This window comes from Rana temporaria, chromosome 1 (assembly GCF_905171775.1).
Source record: "Rana temporaria chromosome 1, aRanTem1.1, whole genome shotgun sequence".
Classification (NCBI taxonomy): Eukaryota; Metazoa; Chordata; class Amphibia; order Anura; family Ranidae; genus Rana; species Rana temporaria.
Genome location: NC_053489.1, coordinates 684,846,097 through 684,865,559, shown reverse-complemented (window position 1 = coordinate 684,865,559; position 19,463 = coordinate 684,846,097). Strand labels below are relative to the sequence as shown.

General features: G+C 51.5%; 1 long non-coding RNA gene across 1 annotated transcript; it reads left to right on the top strand.

The window, feature by feature from the left end:
* Positions 1 to 6,902: 6,902 nt before the first annotated feature.
* On the top strand, positions 6,903 to 19,262 carry LOC120924699. Its single transcript, XR_005746405.1, has 3 exons — positions 6,903 to 7,135; positions 13,615 to 13,795; positions 19,173 to 19,262. It is a non-coding gene; the product is annotated as an uncharacterized LOC120924699 (long non-coding RNA).
* Positions 19,263 to 19,463: the final 201 nt, after the last annotated feature.

The window sequence follows — 19,463 nt, the reverse complement described above, 5'->3', positions numbered from 1 at the left end:
TCATCCCACCCCCCACGAGCACTGCCACTCACCCCCTCCCCCCAGCACTGCCACTCATCTCACCATCTCACCCCCAGCACTGCCACTCATCTCACCATCTCACCCTCTCCCCCCAGCACTACCACTCATCCCACCCCCCAGCACTATCACTCATACCACCCTCCCCCCACCAGCACTGCCACTCAACCCATCCCCCCAGCACTACCACTCATTCCACCCTCTCCCACATCAGCTCCGCCTCAACCCACCCTCCCTGAACTGCCACTCACCCCATCCCCCCAGCACTGTCACTCATCCCATTCCCCCAGCATTGCCACTCATCAGACCCGCCAGAAATGCCATTCACCCCAGCACTGCCACTTATCCCATCCTCCAGCACTGCCACTTATCCCACCCCCCACCAAGCGCTGCCACTCATCCCACCCCCCACAGCACTGCCATTCATCCCACCAAGCACTGCCACTCATTCCACCCCCACAGCACTGCCACTCATCCCACCAAGCGCTGCCACTCATCCCACCCCCACGGCACTGCCACTCATCCCACCAAGCGCTGCCACTCATCCCACCCCCACGGCACTGCCACTCATCCCACCAAGCGCTGCCACTCATCCCACCCCACCAGCACTGCCACTCATCCCCCCAAGCGCTACCACTCATCCCACCCCCATGGCACTGCCACTCATCCCACCAAGCGCTGCCACTTATCCCACCCCCACGGCACTGCCACTCATCCCACCAAGCGCTGCCACTCATCCCACCCCCACGGCACTGCCACTCATCCCACCAAGCGCTGCCACTCATCCCACCCCCACAGCACTGCCACTCATCCCACCAAGCGCTGCCAGTCATCCCACCCCCACGGCACTGCCACTCATCCCACCAAGCGCTGCCACTCATCCCACCCCACCAGCACTGCCACTCATCCCCCAAGCGCTGCCACTCATCCCACCCCCACGGCACTGCCACTCATCCCACCAAGCGCTGCCACTCATCCCACCCCCACGGCACTGCCACTCATCCCACCAAGCGCTGCCACTCATCCCACCCCCACGGCACTGCCACTCATCCCCCCAAGCGCTGCCACTCATCCCACCCCCACGGCACTGCCACTCATCCCACCCCCACAGCACTGCCACTGCAAGGAGAATTGCAGGGGGAACCGAGTGGACACTGACAGCAAGTGTCACCGATCCCGACACCCAGCACTGCCACGAATCCCACCCCCCCCCAGCATTGCCACCCGTCTTATTCCCCCACCAGCACTGCCACTCAACTCACCTACCCCTACTAACACTCATCCAATCCCCTCCCACCACAGTGAGCTCATGCATTTTGATTGATTCTGAGATGCCCCTGAATTTAATATTATTACGCCTAGAGCGGTCCTCTAAAGCAGGGGTCTCCAAACATTCTAAACAAAGGGCCGTTTTATTGTCCTTCAGACTCTTGGAGGGCCGGACTTTGGCCAGCGTGAGTAGAAATTTTCCTGGCATCATTGTTAGTAAACATCTGGTATTAGGGGGAGGAATAGTGCCCCATTGCTGGTATCATAGGGAGGAATAAGGCCCCATTGCTGGTATCATAGGGAGGAATAGTGCCCCATTGCTGGTATCATAGGGCGGAATAGTGCCCCATTGCTGGTATCATAGGGAGGAATAGTGCTCCATCGCTGGTATCATAGGGCGGAATAGTGCCCCATTGCTGGTATCATAGGGAGGAATAGTGCCCCATTGCTGGTATGATAGGGAGGAATAGTGCCCCATTGCTGGTTTAATAGGGAGGAATAGTGCCCCATTGCTGGTATCATAGGGAGGGAATAGTGCTCTACTAGTTGTGTCAGTAGGAGAAATGGTGTTTCATTGTCGGTGTCAGGTGGCAGAATAGTGTCTCGTATCAGTGGGAGGGATAGTGCCCCAAGGGCCAGATAAAGGCAAACAAAGGGCCGTATCCGGCCCTCGGGCCGCAGTTTGGACCCATACAGGCAGCTAAAAAGGTCCACTCTATCATGTGTTTGAGAAATGGATAGATGTAGTTCGCATTGCTCTGAGACAGGGTTGTCCGACACGGGCATGGCTGCGAGGGTTGCATTGTGGTCTGCATCATTGGCTCCGTTTTGCTAAGTTGGCCCATAACTGTTTTTGTAGCTTGGGGCTCTTTACAGGGAGAGAGAGCAGGTGATGATACCAGCCTCTTAACTCTGTCTGCTGCCTGTGTAATGGATGCAGGCCCCGGGGATGGCAAGATGTCCATGTCTTCTCTGGCAAGTGCAGCAGGAGGGCTCCCTTGAGTTTGGGTAGCCTGTGGAGTGTGCTCCGGTCGGGTGCTAGCGCATGAGTATCGGTTCCCGGAGCCGGGCACCATCTTGGGCCAACTGCATGGCTGCGGCGCTGTAGTAGTGAGTAAGGCGGCTTTTTGAACCTGCCCGTGTGTTCCCTGGTCTTTTACCCCCGCAATGTAGCCGTATCGCGGGCCCGACCGTCCCTGTGGGTTGCAGAGGATCCGACCAATGGAGTGGAGCTACACCTCCATCTTGGTCCACGGACAGTCGCTGTGGGTTGCAGAGGATCCGACCAATGGAGTGGAGCTACACCTCCATCTTGGTCCACGGACAGTCGCTGTGGGTTGCAGAGGATCCGACCAATGGAGTGGAGCTACACCTCCATCTTGGTCCACGGACAGTCGCTGTGGGTTGCAGAGGATCCGACCAATGGAGTGGAGCTACACCTCCATCTTGGTCCACGGACAGTCGCTGTGGGTTGCAGAGGATCTGAACAATGGAGTGGAGCTACACCTCCATCTTGGTCCACGGACAGTCGCTGTGGGTTGCAGAGGATCCGACCAATGGAGTGGAGCTACACCTCCATCTTGGTCCACGGACAGTCGCTGTGGGTTGCAGAGGATCTGAACAATGGAGTGGAGCTACACCTCCATCTTGGTCCACGGACAGTCGCTGTGGGTTGCAGAGGATCCGACCAATGGAGTGGAGCTACACCTCCATCTTGGTCCACGGACAGTCGCTGTGGGTTGCAGAGGATCCGAACAATGGAGTGGAGCTACACCTCCATCTTGGTCCACGGACAGTCGCTGTGGGTTGCAGAGGATCCGACCAATGGAGTGGAGCTACACCTCCATCTTGGTCCACGGACAGTCGCTGTGGGTTGCAGAGGATCTGAACAATGGAGTGGAGCTACACCTCCATCTTGGTCCACGGACAGTCGCTGTGGGTTGCAGAGGATCCGAACAATGGAGTGGAGCTACACCTCCATCTTGGTCCACGGACAGTCGCTGTGGGTTGCAGAGGATCCGACCAATGGAGTGGAGCTACACCTCCATCTTGGTCCACGGACAGTCGCTGTGGGTTGCAGAGGATCCGAACAATGGAGTGGAGCTACACCTCCATCTTGGTCCACGGACAGTCGCTGTGGGTTGCAGAGGATCCGACCAATGGAGCGGAGCTACACCTCCATCTTGGTCCACGGACAATCGCTGTGGGTTGCAGAGGATCCGACCAATGGAGTGGAGCTACACCTCCATCTTGGTCCACGGACAATCGCTGTGGGTTGCAGAGGATCCGACCAATGGAGTGGAGCTACACCTACATCTTGGTCCACGGACAGTCGCTGTGGGTTGCAGAGAATCCGACCAATGGAGCGGAGCTCGGGACCTACACCTCCATCTTGGTCCGCAGCAGTCGCTGTGGGTTGCAGAGGATCCGAACAATGGAGTGGAGCTACACCTCCATGGTCCACGGACAGTCGCTGTGGGTTGCAGAGGATCCGACCAATGGAGTGGAGCTACACCTCCATCTTGGTCCACGGACAGTCGCTGTGGGTTGCAGAGGATCCGAACAATGGAGTGGAGCTACACCTCCATCTTGGTCCACAGACAGTCGCTGTGGGTTGCAGAGGATCCGACCAATGGAGCGGAGCTACACCTCCATCTTGGTCCACGGACAGTCGCTGTGGGTTGCAGAGGATCCGACCAATGGAGCGGAGCTACACCTCCATCTTGGTCCACGGACAATCGCTGTGGGTTGCAGAGGATCCGACCAATGGAGTGGAGCTACACCTCCATCTTGGTCCACGGACAATCGCTGTGGGTTGCAGAGGATCCGACCAATGGAGTGGAGCTACACCTACATCTTGGTCCACGGACAGTCGCTGTGGGTTGCAGAGAATCCGACCAATGGAGCGGAGCTCGGGACCTACACCTCCATCTTGGTCCGCAGCAGGCCAAGCCCCCCCCCCCATAAAGGTGTCATTTACCAACCCCTTCATTGTATTAAAGGGGTTGTAAACCCTCAGGGTTTTTCACCTTAATTCATTTCTAACGCATGGTGATCATGGGCATCCAACAGCTAATTGTGGGCTTTGGAACTTTTCCAAAGTAAAAAAAAAGTAAAGAAAGTACATTTTTTTTTCTAAAGTGAAAAACCTTCTGTGATGTAGGTGCCCCCTCCCCCCAGACCCCCCCCCCCTTTACTTACCTGAACCTGGTCTTTCCAGAGATGGGGACGAGCACACCAGCTCAAGCGGGCGTCTCGGGTCCTGATTGGATAGATTAATAGTAGCGCAGCCATTGGCTCCCGTTGCTGTCAATCAAATCCAATGACGTGAGAGTCGGGAGGCAGGGCCGGGTCCTACTTTCTGTATCGATGGACGCAACAGCAGGACCCGGGGGGGTGTGCCCACACGGGTGCCCCCGAGGCAGAGCGGCTCTCCAGCGGGGCACTTGAGAAGAGGAGTCAGGAGCACCGCTGAGGGACCCCAGAAGGGAATTGGGGCCAACTGCACAGAGGAGGTAAGTATGACATGTTTGTCTGTTAAAACGAACCTTTAGATATCCTTTAGAGAATGTTCTCTATTTGACCCGACGAGTTCCTCGTCGGCTTCCTCGGTGAAAAGTGTACACACGACCGAGTTTCTCGGCAGAATCCAGCTCGGATCGAGTTTCTGGCTGAATTCTGCCGAGAAACTCGGTCGTGTGTACGGGGCCTAAGGCAGTCAGCAACTCCTTTATTAGGAAGAAGGATCCTAATGCATTATATATTTTTTTTTTACCTTGATAGAGTAAAATAATAATTATATGCTTTACTGATGATTTAATTACATTATTAAATGCTTATATGCTAATGTTAGATTCTTTATATAATAACAGGTTCTCTTGGTAGAATGATTTTGCAGAAAGATGCTCAAAATTTTGGGGGGGGGGGGGCGCAAACGTAAAAAAAAAGAAGAAAAAAATTGCAGCCTCACTGTGCCCATCAAATGCAGCCACTGTGCCATCAGTTGTCACCACTGTGCCATGCCATCAAATGCAGCCACTGTGCCATCAATTGTCACCACTGTGCCATGCCATCAAATGCAGTCACTGTGCCATTCCATCAAACGTAGCCACTGTGCCATCAAACGCAGCCGCTGTGCCATGCCATCAAATGCAGTCACTATGCCATCAATTCGCACCGCTGTGCCATGCCATCAAACGCAGCCACTGTGCCATGCCATCAAACGCAGACACTGTGGCATCAATTGTCATCACTGTGCCATGCCATCAAATGCAGTCACTATGCCATCAATTCGCACCACTGTGCCATGCCATCAAACGCAGTCACTGTGCCATGCCATAAAACACAGTCACTGTGCCATTCCATCAAACACAGTCACTGTGCCATGCCATCAAACGCAGCCACTGTGGCATCAATTGTCATCACTGTGCCATGCCATCAAATGCAGTCACTATGCCATCAATTCGCACCACTGTGCCATGCCATCAAACGCAACCGCTGTGCCATGCCATCAAACGCAGCCGCTGTGCCATCCATGCAGTCACTGTGCCATGCCATAAAACACAGTCACTGTGCCATGCCATCAAACGCAGTCACTGTGCCATGCCATCAAACGCAGCCACTGTGCCATCAATTATCACCACTGTGCCATGCCATCAAATGCAGTCACTATGCCATCAATTCGCACCACTGTGCCATGCCATCAAACGCAGTCACTGTGCCATGCCATCAAACGCAGTCACTGTGCCATGCCATCAAACAGTCACTGTGCCATGCCATAAAGCACAGTCACTGTGCCATGCCATCAAACGCAGTCGCTGTGCCATGCCAAACGCAGTCACTGTGCCATGCCATCAAACACAGCCACTGTGCCATCAATTGTCACCACTGTGCCAGGCCATCAAACGCAGCCACTGTGCCCCTCAATTGTCACCACTGTGCCCTTTAATTGCCACCACTGTGCCCTTTAATTGTCGCCTCTGTGCCCATTGATGCCACTGTGCCCATTGATGCTACTGTGCCCTTTGTCACCTCTGTGCCCATTGTCGCCGATGTGCCCTGCAAAATGCACTTACCTTAATCCTTCCACGTCCCTCGATGTCTTCTCCCGCCTTGGTGACGCTTCAGCCAATCAGGTTACCGATAACCAGAATTGGCGAACCTGATTGGCTGAGACGGCCGTCAGTCTTATCCAAGGAACGCACCCCCCCTGTACGTTCCGAGGATAAGACATCCGGGAGGACGAGGGCTGTACTCTGAGCCGCTGGCTCTGATAGGCACTTCCGCACAGCCAACCAGCTGCCATTTTTCAGGTGGTCGGCGCTCAATTTCCGGCCACCTGAATAGACCAGCGGCAGCTGGCAATAATAACATACATTCATGCAATGCAGGAATGTATGATATTTCAGTGGCGGTGCGGAGCCACCAGAGGGGGCGGCGCTCCAGCGCCCTCTATGGATGGACCGCCGCTGGTTCAGAGATAACAGAAATGAATGTCTCTTGTCATGAATGATGTGCTGTCGTACAAATTCTTAGGTGAATGATTTATTATGTAAAATGTTGATGTTTGGGACAGGTCTCCATGACAATTGTCCGGAATTGGAGGGTTAAAGCCTCCCGTTTGATGAAGAGGTCAGATCCTTGGTCCTCCTTCCATGTCTTAGGATCTCCGCACACCTTCATCTCTCTACTTTCTAATCTTTGCTTTTACTTTGTAACTCTTCTCTTCTAAATAAACTTCCAGAACCCTCAGCGTGATCCAAAGGTTGTTGATTTTCTTATCCCCAATCGTCTCTTCCAGGAATCTGCGGCGAAGGAACACGGAATGACACTCTCACTGCATGGACAGGTAAGGAAAACCTGAGAAAAATGTGCACCACGTCACTGACCCCTCCGCTGTTCCAGGTTCGTCCCATTGGGGGTGATATGTAGGCAGCAGCCTAGGGAGCAGAGAAGACGGGGGCACATTAGAACGTGAGAAGAACGGTGAGGCTAAAAACCGAATTTGCCAGAATATCTAAAATGTATTCTGGAAAAATATAGCAGAGCATGGAATTCAGATTTTTTTCATGGTTTTGACGAGATAGAAAGTGGCCTAAAATGTTGTGTTTTATATTTATTATTATTTGTGGGATTTTTACCATTTGGTTACACTGGCATTTTTCTAAACTGGTAAGTTTGTGAGAAAACCTTAAATTCAAAGTGGAACTTTGGTGAATATTGTATTTATTTTTAAAAGCGGAAGAGACATAATATGTACAGTGTATACACTCACCAGCCACTAAGACCCCCTTTATTAGGTCCCCCTTGCTTGTAGCGGGTTGGACCCCCTTTATTAGGTCCCTCTTGCTAGTAGTGGGTTGGATCCCCTTTATTAGGTTTCTCTTGCTAGTGGCGGGTTGGACCCCCTTTATCAGGTCCCCCTTGCTAGTGGCGGGTTGGACCCCCTTTATTAGGCCCCCCTTGCTAGTGGCGGGTTGGACCCCCTTTATTAGGCCCCCCTTGCTAGTAGAGGGTTGGACCCCCTTTATTAGGTCCTCTTTGCTAGTAGCGGGTTGGACCCCCTTTATTAGGTCCCCCTTGCTAGTAGTGGGTTGGACCCCCTTTATTAGGTCCCCCTTGCTAGTAGCAGGTTGGACCCCCTTTATTAGGTCCCCCTTGCTAGTAGTGGGTTGGACTCCCTTTATTAGGTCCCCCTTGCTAGTAGCGGGTTGGACCCCCTTTATTAGGTCCCCCTTGCTAGTGGCGGGTTGGAACCCCTTTATTAGGCCCCCCTTGCTAGTAGTGGGTTGGACCCCTTTATTAGGTCCCCCTTGCTAGTAGCAGGTTGGATCCCCTTTATTAGGTCCCCCTTGCTAGTAGCGGGTTGGACCCCCTTTATTAGGTCCCCCTTGCTAGTAGCGGCTTGGACCCCCTTTATTAGGTCCTCCTTGCTAGTAGTGGGTTGGACCCCCTTTATTAGGTCCCCCTTGCTAGTAGCGGGTTGGACCCCCTTTATTAGGTCCCCCTTGCTAGTAGCGGGTTGGACCCCCTTTATTAGGTCCTCCTTGCTAGTAGCGGGTTGGACCCTCTTTATTAGGTCCCCCTTGCTAGTAGCGGGTTGGACCCCCTTTATTAGGTCCCCCTTGCTAGTAGCGGGTTGGACCCCCTTTATTAGGTCCCCCTTGCTAGTAGCGGCTTGGACCCCCTTTATTAGGTCCCCCTTGCTAGTAGCGGCTTGGACCCCCTTTATTAGGTCCCCCTTGCTAGTAGCGGGTTGGACCCCCTTTATTAGTTCCACATTACTAGTAGCGGGTTGGACCCCCTTTATTAGGCCCCTCTTGCTAGTAGTGGGTTGGACCCCCTTTATTAGGTCCACCTTGCTAGTCGCGGGTTGGATCCCCTTTATTAGGTCCACCTTGCTAGTCGCGGGTTGGATCCCCTTTATTAGGTCCCCCTTGCTAGTAGTGGGTTGGACCCCCTTTATTAGGTCCCCCTTGCTAGTAGCGGGTTGGACCCCATTTATTAGGTCCACCTTACTAGTAGTGGGTTGGACCCCATTTATTAGGTCCCCCTTGCTAGTAGTGGGTTGGACCTCCTTTATTAGGTCCCCCTTGCTAGTAGCGGCTTGGACCCCCTTTATTAGTTCCACATTACTAGTAGCGGGTTGGACCCCCTTTATTAGGCCCCTCTTGCTAGTAGTCGATTGAACCCCCTTTATTAGGTCCCCTTGCTAGTAGAGGGTTGGATCCCCTTTATTAGGTCCCCTTGCTAGTAGCGGGTTGGACCCCCTTTATTAGGTCCCCCTTGCTAGTAGCGGGTTGGACCCCCTTTATTATGTCCCCATTGCTAGTAGCAGGTTGGACTCCCTTTATTAGGTCCCCCTTACTAGTTCAGGGTTGGACCCCCTTTATTAGGTCCCCCTTACTAGTAGCGGGTTGGACCCCCTTTATTAGGTCCCCCTTGCTAGTAGCAGGTTGGACCCCCTTTATTAGGTCCCCCTTGCTAGTAGCGGGTTGGACCCCCTTTATTAGGCCCCCCTTGCTAGTAGCGGGTTGGACCCCCTTTATTAGGTCCCCCTTGCTAGTAGCGGGTTGGACCCCCTTTATTAGGTCCCCCTTGCTAGTAGCGGGTTGGACCCCCTTTATTAGGTTTCTCTTACTAGTAATGGGTTGGACCCCCTTTATTAGGTCCCCCTTGCTAGTAGCGGGTTGGACCCCCTTTATTAGATCCCCCTTGCTAGTAGCGGGTTGGACCCCCTTTATTAGATCCCCCTTGCTAGTAGCGGGTTGGACCCCCTTTATTAGGTCCCCCTTGCTAGTAGCAGGTTGAACACCTTTATTAGGTCCCCCTTGCTAGTAGCGGGTTGGACTCCCTTTATTAGGCCCCCCTTGCTAGTAGCAGGTTGGACTCCCTTTATTAGATCCCCCTTGCTAGTAGCGGGTTGGACCCCCTTTATTAGATCCCCCTTGCTAGTAGCGGGTTGGACCCCCTTTATTAGGCCCCCCTTGCTAGTAGCGGGTTGGACCCCCTTTATTAGGTCCCCCTTGCTAGTAGCGGGTTGGACCCCCTTTATTAGGCCTCCCTTGCTAGTAGCGGGTTGGACCCCCTTTATTAGGTCCCCCTTGCTAGCAGCGGGTTGGACCCCCTTTATTAGGCCCCCCTTGCTAGTAGCGGGTTGGACCCCCTTTATTAGGCCCCCCTTGCTAGTAGCGGGTTGGACCCCCTTTATTAGGCCCCCCTTGCTAGTAGCGGGTTGGACCCCCTTTATTAGGTCCACCTTACTAGTCGCGGGTTGGATCCCCTTTATTGGGTCCCCCTTGCTAGTAGTGGGTTGGACCCCCTTTATTGGGTCCCCCTTGCTAGTAGTGGGTTGGACCCCCTTTATTAGGCCCCCCTTGCTAGTCGCAGGTTGTACCCCCTTTATTAGGTCCCCCTTGCTAGTAGTGGGTTAGACCCCCTTTATTAGGTCCCCCTTGCTAGTAGTGGGTTAGACCCCCTTTATTAGGTCCCCCTTACTAGTAGCGGGTTGGACCCTCTTTATTAGGTCCCCCTTACTAGTAGCGGGTTGGACCCTCTTTATTAGGTCCCTCTTACTAGTAGCGGGTTGGACCCCCTTTATTAGGTCCCCCTTGCTAGTTGTGGGTTGGACCCCCTTTATTAGGTCCCCCTTGCTAGTAGCGGGTTGGACCCCCTTTATTAGGCCCCCCTTGCTAGTAGCGGGTTGGACCCCCTTTATTAGGCCCCCCTTGCTAGTAGCGGGTTGGACCCCCATTATTAGGTCCCCCCTTGCTAGTAGTGGGTTGGACCCCCATTATTAGGTACACCTTGCTAGTAGTGGGTTGGACCCCCTTTATTAGGCCCCCCCTTGCTAGTAGCGGGTTGGACCCCCTTTATTAGGCCCCCCTTGCTAGTAGCGGGTTGGACCCCCCATTATTAGGTCCCCCCTTGCTAGTAGTGGGTTGGACCCCCATTATTAGGTACACCTTGCTAGTAGTGGGTTGGACCCCCTTTATTAGGTCCCCCTTGCTTGTAGTGAGTTGTACCCCCTTTGGGTCCCCCTTGCTAGTAGCAGGTTGGACCCCCTTTATTGGGTCCCCCTTGCTAGTAGTGGGTTGGACCCCCTTTATTAGGTCCACATCAACAAGGCATTTTTACTCCCCACAACCCGCCGCTCACTGGATATTTTCTCTTTTTCTCACCATTCTCTGTAAACCCCCGAGAGATGGTTGTGTGTGAAATACTCAGACCGGCCCGTCCGCCACCAACCACCACCACGCCACGTTCAAAGTCACTTCAATCCCCCTTCCTTCCCCATTCCGATGCTCGCTTTGGACTTCAGCAAGTCGTCTTCACCACATCCAGAACCCCAATTGCATTGAGTTGCTGCCACGTGATTGGCTGATTTAGCAATTTGTGGTACCGAGCAATTGGAGAGGTGTACCCAATAAAGTGTGCGGTGAGTGAATATAGTACTGTATATATATCTACCAAGACGTGTGTCACTGGCAGGATCACCTGATGAACACAAAGGGGGAGAAAAGCCGTGAAAAGACTAATGCAGCCACCACATGTGAGGAGCGGCAATCTGGAGAATACGTCACACATTGGTGTTCTCGGATTTCGAGGCTCTTCCATCCCGCAGCGTTCTCAATGTTGCGTCATTAGAGAATTACTACATCTTGGGAAAATGAGAAGTAACTAAAAGAACATTTCCAAGAATACAACAATGTTGGTGATTCGGGGGCTGAAGATACGTTTCTAGTTCTAACCACTACACCCCCCGGACCATTTGGCTGGCCAATGACCGCGCCACTTTTTGCGATTCGGCACTGCGTCGCTTTAAGGCTGCATTCACACCTGAGCGTAGCGTTTTGCAGCGTTTTTTACAGCGATTTGCTGCGACAAAACGCGATTTGCCGCGACAAAACGCAGCGTTTTTCACCGCAATTTTTTACAGGTCTAGGGTCACCAATGTAAAACGCCCAAACGCCCAAATTCGAGCGACAAAAAAGGGGTCCGGAACTTGTTTGGGCTTCAGGCGTTTTGGAGTGGAGATGTGAAGCATCTCCGTAGGGGATAATGTATTTTTTCCCCCTCTAGCGTTTTGGGGCGTCGCGCTTCAGGCGACAAAACGCTCAGGTGTGAATGCAGCCTAACTGACAATTGCGCGGTCGTGCGACGTGGCTCCCAAACAAAATCTGACGTCCTTTTTCCCCCACAAGTAGAGCTTTCTTTTGGTGGTATTTGATCACCTCTACGGTTTTTATTTTTTGCGCTACAAACAAAAATAGAGCGACAATTAAAAAAAAAAGATGCAATATTTTTTACTTTTTGCTGTAATAAATATCCCCCAAAATATATAAAAAAAAAAAATAGCCAGATTCAGGTAGATGTGCCTAACTTTAGGCGGGCGCGGCACATCTCATATACGCTACGCCGCCGTAAGTTAGGCTGCATTCACACCTAGGCGTAGACGATTTGCGGCGTTTTTTACCGCGATTTGCCGCGACAAAACGTGTCGTTATTACCCGCGTTTTTTTACAGGTCATTGTCGGCTATGGGAAAACGCCCAAGCCGCCCGATACGCGAGACAAAAAAGGGTCCGGGACTTGTTTGAGCTTCCCGAGGGCCCCATGTCCCTAGGGGGCCCCACCAGGGTTGCCAGACTCAGTAAAACCAGGGACAGTATGTAAAAATCTGTGTGTTTTTTTTACATCTGTCCCTGAAATGTCCCTTACCGACATCCTTTTGGTCTAAAAATCCCAAGATTATAGCTGCCCCGCCCCTCCAGTACCATTTCAATGTGTGTATTCTGTGTGTGTATATTGTGTGTCTGTGTGTGAATACTGTCTGTGTGTGTGTGTGTATTCTGTGTGGCCCCATAATCTATTGCCTGGGGGCACCATAATCTCCTTTTTTGCCCGGGGGCCCCATAATCTCCTATTGCCCGGGGGGCCTCATAATCTCCTATTGCCTGGGGGCCCCATAATCTCCTATTGCCCCAGGGCCCCATAATCTCCTATTGTTTGAGGGCACCATAATCTCCTACTGCCCCCGGGGCCCCATAATCTCCTATTGCCTGGGGGGCCCATAAACTTTTATTGCTCGAGGGCCCATAAACTTTTATTGCTCGAGGGCCCCATAATCTCCTTTTGCTCGAGGGCCCCATGATCTCCTATTGCCCGGGGGGCCCATAAACTCCTATTGCTCGAGGGCCCCATAATCTCCTTTTTGCTCGGGGGCCCCATAATCTCCTTTTTGCCCGGGGGGCCCCATAATCTCCTTTTTGCCCGGGGGGCACCATAATCTCCTATTGCCTGGGGGCCCCATAATCTCCTATTGCCCGGGGGCCCCATAATCTCCTATTGCCTGGGGGCCCCATAATCTCCTATTGCCCGGGGGCACCATAATCTCCTATTGCCTGGGGGCACCATAATCTCCTATTGCCCGGGGGCACCATAATCTCCTATTGCCCGGGGGCCCCATAATCTCCTATTGCCCGGGGGCCCCATAATCTCCTATTGCCCGGGGGCCCCATAATCTCCTATTGCCCGGGGGCCCCATAATCTCCTATTGCCCCGGGGCTCCATAATCTCCTATTGCCCGGGGGGCACCATAATCTCCTATTGCCCGGGGGGCACCATAATCTCCTATTGCCCGGGGGGCACCATAATCTCCTATTGCCCGGGGGGCACCATAATCTCCTATTGCCCGGGGGCCCCATAATCTCCTATTGCCCCATGAGTTGTCAGTCCGCCCCTGGTATTAGGACTCTAGTTTGGCGCATTATAAGTATAATATATGTAACATTGTCCTCTTATGAGAATCCTTTTATGTCTTTTTTAGAGTCCAATCTCAGAACCTCCCCGGAGTCTTCTCTGGATATCACTCATGGCCCATATGACCCGCTTGGCACTGCCAATGTGGAAGAGAACGTAGAAGGAGGTGAAAATATAATAGCGAGTAATTACACCCATGACGACACACGCAAACCCCCGAATGACGATCATCACAAAGGAAAACCGTGGTAAGAGCCAAAGATTTCTCCCACGGCGTGGAGGATGTCGTATTTTCTATGGTGAAGTTGGAATGCTTTCCTATTGGTTGCGGGTATCTCCCAACGTTTTATAAAGCGGTAATGGGGCATTACAACTCTCCTACATGCTCATTGCAATGGTCCCTCCCCCCTCCCCCGTATCAGTTATCACAATAGCCACTCAGCTCTACAAATAAACAAAACTTATTTTCAGCAAGTCCACAGTGAAAAAAAAATTAAGTTTGGCCGTCAATAGCAGCTGAACCACCACTGGGCTCTAAGTAGCAGGATTTACGGGCTCCCCCAGGTGTGATCCAAAGAGGGTATCCTCAATTTAAAATAAAAAAGAGGCCAGATTATCATTTAAATATAAAAAATGATTGTAGGTAAACATCAGGGTACTCACACCTTATGGGATCTGATCCCCCTGAGGAAGACACGTGATCGCCCTGTGTCGTTACGCGTAGGGGAGGGGCCAGGACGGTGGAGGAGACAGTCACTTGTGATGGTGATCCAAATAATATTAACCGTGACTTCACACACGTGCCCCCCTCCAATTGTGTGACAATTCAGTTTGGTCCGCAATAGCAGCTGAACCACCTCTGGGCTTCAAGTAGCAGGATTTACAGGTTCCCCCAGGTGTGATCCAAAGAGGATATCCACAATTTAAAATAAAAAAGAGGCCAGATTATCATTTAAATATAAAAAAAAATTGTAGGCAAACATCAGGGTACTCACACTTTATGGGATCTGATCCCCCTGAGGAAGACACGTGTCTGCTCTGTGTCATCACGCGTAGGGGAGGTGCCAGGACGGTGGAGGAGACAGTCACTTGTGATGGTGATCCAAACAATATTAACCGTGACTTCACACACGTGCCCCCCCCCCCCATGTGACTGCGCTCACCTTCAATTGTGTGACAATTCAGTTTGGTCCGCAATAGCAGCTGAACCACCTCTGGGCTTTAAGTAGCAGGATTTACGTGTTCTCCCAGGTGTGATCCAAAGAGGGTATCCTCAATTTAAAATAAAAAAGAGGCCAGATTATCATTTAAATATAAAAAAATGATTGTAGGTAAACATCAGGGTACTCACACTTTATGGGATCTGATCCCCCTGAGGAAGACATGTGATCGCCCTGTGCCGTTACGCGTAGGGGAGGGGCCAGGACAGTGGAGGAGACAGTCACTTGTGATGGTGATCCAAATAATATTAACCGTGACTTCACACACGTGCCCCCCCCCCCCCGTGTGACTGCGCTCACCTCCAATTGTGTGACAATTCAGTTTGGTCCGCAATAGCAGCTGAACCACCTCTGGGCTTCAAGTAGCAGGATTTACGGGTTCCCCCAGGTGTGATCCAAAGAGGGTATCCTCAATTTAAAATACAAGAGGCCAGATTATCGTTAAAATCTAGAAATTTATTGTAGGTAAACAACAGGTTTTATAGGATCTGATCCCCCCTGAGGAAGACACGTGATCGCCCTGTGTCATCACGCGTAGGGGAGGGGCCAGGACGGTGGAGGAGACAGTCACTTGTGATGATGATCCAAATAATATTAACCGTGACTTCACACACATGGGTGGGCCTGCGCTCACCTCCAATTGTGTGACAATTAAGTTTGGTCCGTAATAGCAGCTGAACCACCTCTGGGCTTTAAGTAGCAGGATTTACAGGTTCCTACAGGTGTGATCCAAAGAGGGTATCCTCCTCAATTTAAAATAAAAAAGAGGCCAGATTATCATTTAAATATAAAAAATGATTGTAGGTAAACATCAGGGTACTCACACCTTATTGGATCTGATCCCCCTGAGGAAGACACGTGATCGCTCTGTGTCGTCACGCGTAGGGGAGGGGCCAGGATGGTGGAGGAGACAGTCACTTGTGATGGTGATCCAAATAATATTAACCGTGACTTCACACACGTGCCCCCCTCCAATTGTGTGACAATTCAGTTTGGTCCGCAATAGCAGCTGAACCACCTCTGGGCTTTAAGTAGCAGGATTTACAGGTTTCCCCAGGTGTGATCCAAAGAGGATATCCTCAATTTAAAATAAAAAAGAGGCCAGATTATCATTTAAATATAAAAAATGATTGTAGGTAAACATCAGGGTACTCACACCTTATGGGATCTGATCCCCCTGAGGAAGACACGTGATCGCTCTGTGTCGTCACGCGTAGGGGAGGGGCCAGGATGGTGGAGGAGACAGTCACTTGTGATGGTGATCCAAATAATATTAACCGTGACTTCACACACGTGCCCCCCTCCAATTGTGTGACAATTCAGTTTGGTCCGCAATAGCAGCTGAACCACCTCTGGGCTTTAAGTAGCAGGATTTACAGGTTTCCCCAGGTGTGATCCAAAGAGGATATCCTCAATTTAAAATAAAAAAGAGGCCAGATTATCATTTAAATATAAAAAAAAATTGTAGGCAAACATCAGGGTACTCACACTTTATGGGATCTGATCCCCCTGAGGAAGACACGTGACTGCTCTGTGTCGTCACGCGTAGGGGAGGGGCCAGGACGGTGGAGGAGACAGTCACTTGTGATGATGATCCAAATAATATTAACCACTTCAGCCCCGGACCATTTGGCTGGTCAAAGACCGGGCCACTTTTTGCGTTTCGGCACTGCGTCACTTTAACCGACAATTGCGCGGTCGTGCGACGTGGCTCCCAAACAAAATTGGCGGCCTTTTTTCCCCACAAACAGAGCTTTGGTATTTGATCACCTCTGCGGTGTTTACCGTATTTATCGGCGTATACCGCGCACTTTTTTGCCCTTAAAATCAGGGCAAAATCGTGGGTGCGCGATATACGCCGATACCTGCTTCCCGCGCTGAGTTTGAACTGCGCCGCCGACATATACCGAGCGCAGTACACTCGGCCAGGCTCGGCTTCGCTCGCGGTCACGCTCTGTGACGCCTCCTAGCCTTTATGCGTGAGAAGCCGAGCGTGCCCGAGTGTACTGCGCTCGGTATATGTCGGCGGCGGCGTTCAAACACAGGGGATTCGACTGAGAGACAGCGCGGGAGGACACCACCGAGGCCGCAGACGAACGCCGGACCGGAGAAGACCGCCGATAGACGCCGGGCAAGACACCGACGAGGGGCATTCAAACTGTAAGTATTTTAGTTTTTCTAAAATTTCCCTTCTAGGTTGGGGGTGCGCGCAATACCCCGATAAATACGGTATTTTTTGCGCTATAAACAATAAAAGAGCGACAATTTTGAAAAAAATTGAATATTTTTTACTTTTTGCTATAATAAATATCCCCCAAAAATATATATCATTTTTTTCCTCAGTTTAGGCCGATACGTATTTCTCTACATATTTTTGGTAAAAAAATCGCAATAAGCGATTGATTGGTTTGCGCAAAACAAGTTATAGCGTCTACCAAATAGGGGGTATTTTTATGGCATTTTTATTCGTATTTTTTTTTTTTACTAGTAATGGCGGCGATCATCGATTTATTTTATTTTATCGTGACTGCAACATTATGGCGGACACATCGGACACTTTTGACGCCATTTTGGGACCATCGTCATTTATACAGCGATCAGTGCTATAAAAATCCACTGATTACTGTGTAAATGACACTGGCAGTGAAGGGGTTAACCAGTAGGGGGCGAGGAAGGGGTTAAGTGTGTCCTAGGGAGTGATTCTAACTGTAAGGGGGATGGGCTGTGTGTGACACGACTCTGATCACCGCTCCCGATTACAGGGAACTGTGATCAGTGTCCTGTCACTAGGAAGAACGGGGAAATGCTTGTTTACATCAGCATTTCACCCTTCTTCCTCTCCGTGAAACGATCGCGGGGGCTCCCCGCGGACATCGAGGTTGCGGCGGGCGCGCGGGCCCACAATGCCGCATCTTAAAGGGCAACATATATATACGTTAATCGGCTCTATTCACATCAGTCCATGTTCCTCAGGGGAGCTAACAGTCTAATGTCACCACCGCACTTAGGGGCAGATCCTCAAAGAAATTACGCCGGCGTATCTGTTGATACGCCGCGTAATTTCAAATTTTGCGCGTCGTATCTTTGTTTTGGTATCCACCAAACAAGATACGACGGCATCTGTGTTAGATCCGACAGGCGTACGCCTTAGTACGCCGTCGGATCTAAGATGCAATTTTCCGGCGGCCGCTGGGTGGCGTTCACGTCGTAATTCGCGTTGAGTATGCAAATTAGATTTTTCCGACGATCCACGAACGTACGATCGGCCGTCGCATTCTTTTACGCCGTTTCCGTTTCGGCTTTTTCCGGCGTATAGTTAAAGCTGCTATCTGGTGGCGTACTCAATGTTAAGTATGGCCGTCGTTTCCCCGCGTCTAATTTTGAAAATTTTACGTCGTTTGCGTAAGTCGTCCGTGAATGGGGCTGGACGCCATTTACGTTCATGACGAAAACAATGACGTCCTTGCGACGTCATTTGGAGCAAGGCACCCTGGGAGTTTTGACGGACGGGGCATGCGCAGTTCGTTCGGCGCGGGGACGCGCTTCATTTAAATGAAACACGCCCCCTACTCGCCGCATTTGAATTCCGCGCCCTTACACCACGAGAAATACACTTACGGCGCAAATCCTTTCAGGATTCAAACCAAAGCCAGGTAAGTTACGGTGGCGTAGCGTATCTCAGATACTCTGCGCCGGTGCAGATCTTTGGGCATCTGCCCCTTACTGTATACGCCCACTAGGGGTAACGTTTGGGGAAGCCAAAGGAACACAGTCATGTTAGGGTGACCACATTTCCAAACTGCCATTCTGGGACACCCCCCCTTCCCAAAAATCAGCATGTGCTGTAACGAATCACAGCACAGTGATTGGACACAAGAGGCGGGATTTATGATTTCTCCAATCACAAGCAGGGGGCGGGGACTGTGCTCCTCCAGGCATTCCCGGCCAGGACAAGTACTGTCAGTGAGTAAAGCGGTGATGTGGCGGCCTTTTTTGGGGGCATCAGATTGGCCGGGGGGGGGGGGGGGGGGGGCTGTGTCAGTTTTATTCCGAGACACTGTATTGTCCTGGAATGAAGGTGCCCGGGACAGACCTGCAAAATGCGGGGACTGTCCCGGGCAATCCGGGACAAGTGGTCACCCTAGGTCAGTGATGGTGAACCTCGGCACCCCAGATGTTTTGGAACTACATTTCCCATGATGCTCAACTACACTGCAGAATGCCTGAGCATCATGGGAAATGTAGTTCCAAAACATCTGGGGTGCCGAGGTTCTCCATCACTGCCCTAGGTCATGTGCGCCTGAGGAACATCCGATAACACTGTCCGCATATTCGCCACTGGAGGGCGCTACGATCTTCATGTGATGGATGGTGTGATCTCTCTCTTACTTCCTTTCTCTTACAGGTGGAAGATCTTGGTTCCTTGCCTCATTATGGCCGTCCACATTCTGGCAACTTGTGTTTTCCTTCTGTGGAGAAGAAATCGGAAACTTAAACGTAAGGAAGGAAGTATTGGATGGGTGGATGTTGTTGGAGGGACTTTAACCACTTTAGCCCCGGGCCTGTTTTTCAGAGTCGGTGTTTACGAGACAAAACCATTTTTTTTTGCTAGAAAATTACTTAAAACCCCCAAACATTATATATTTTTTTTTCTAACACCCTAGAGAATAAAATGGAAGTCATTGCAATACTTTTT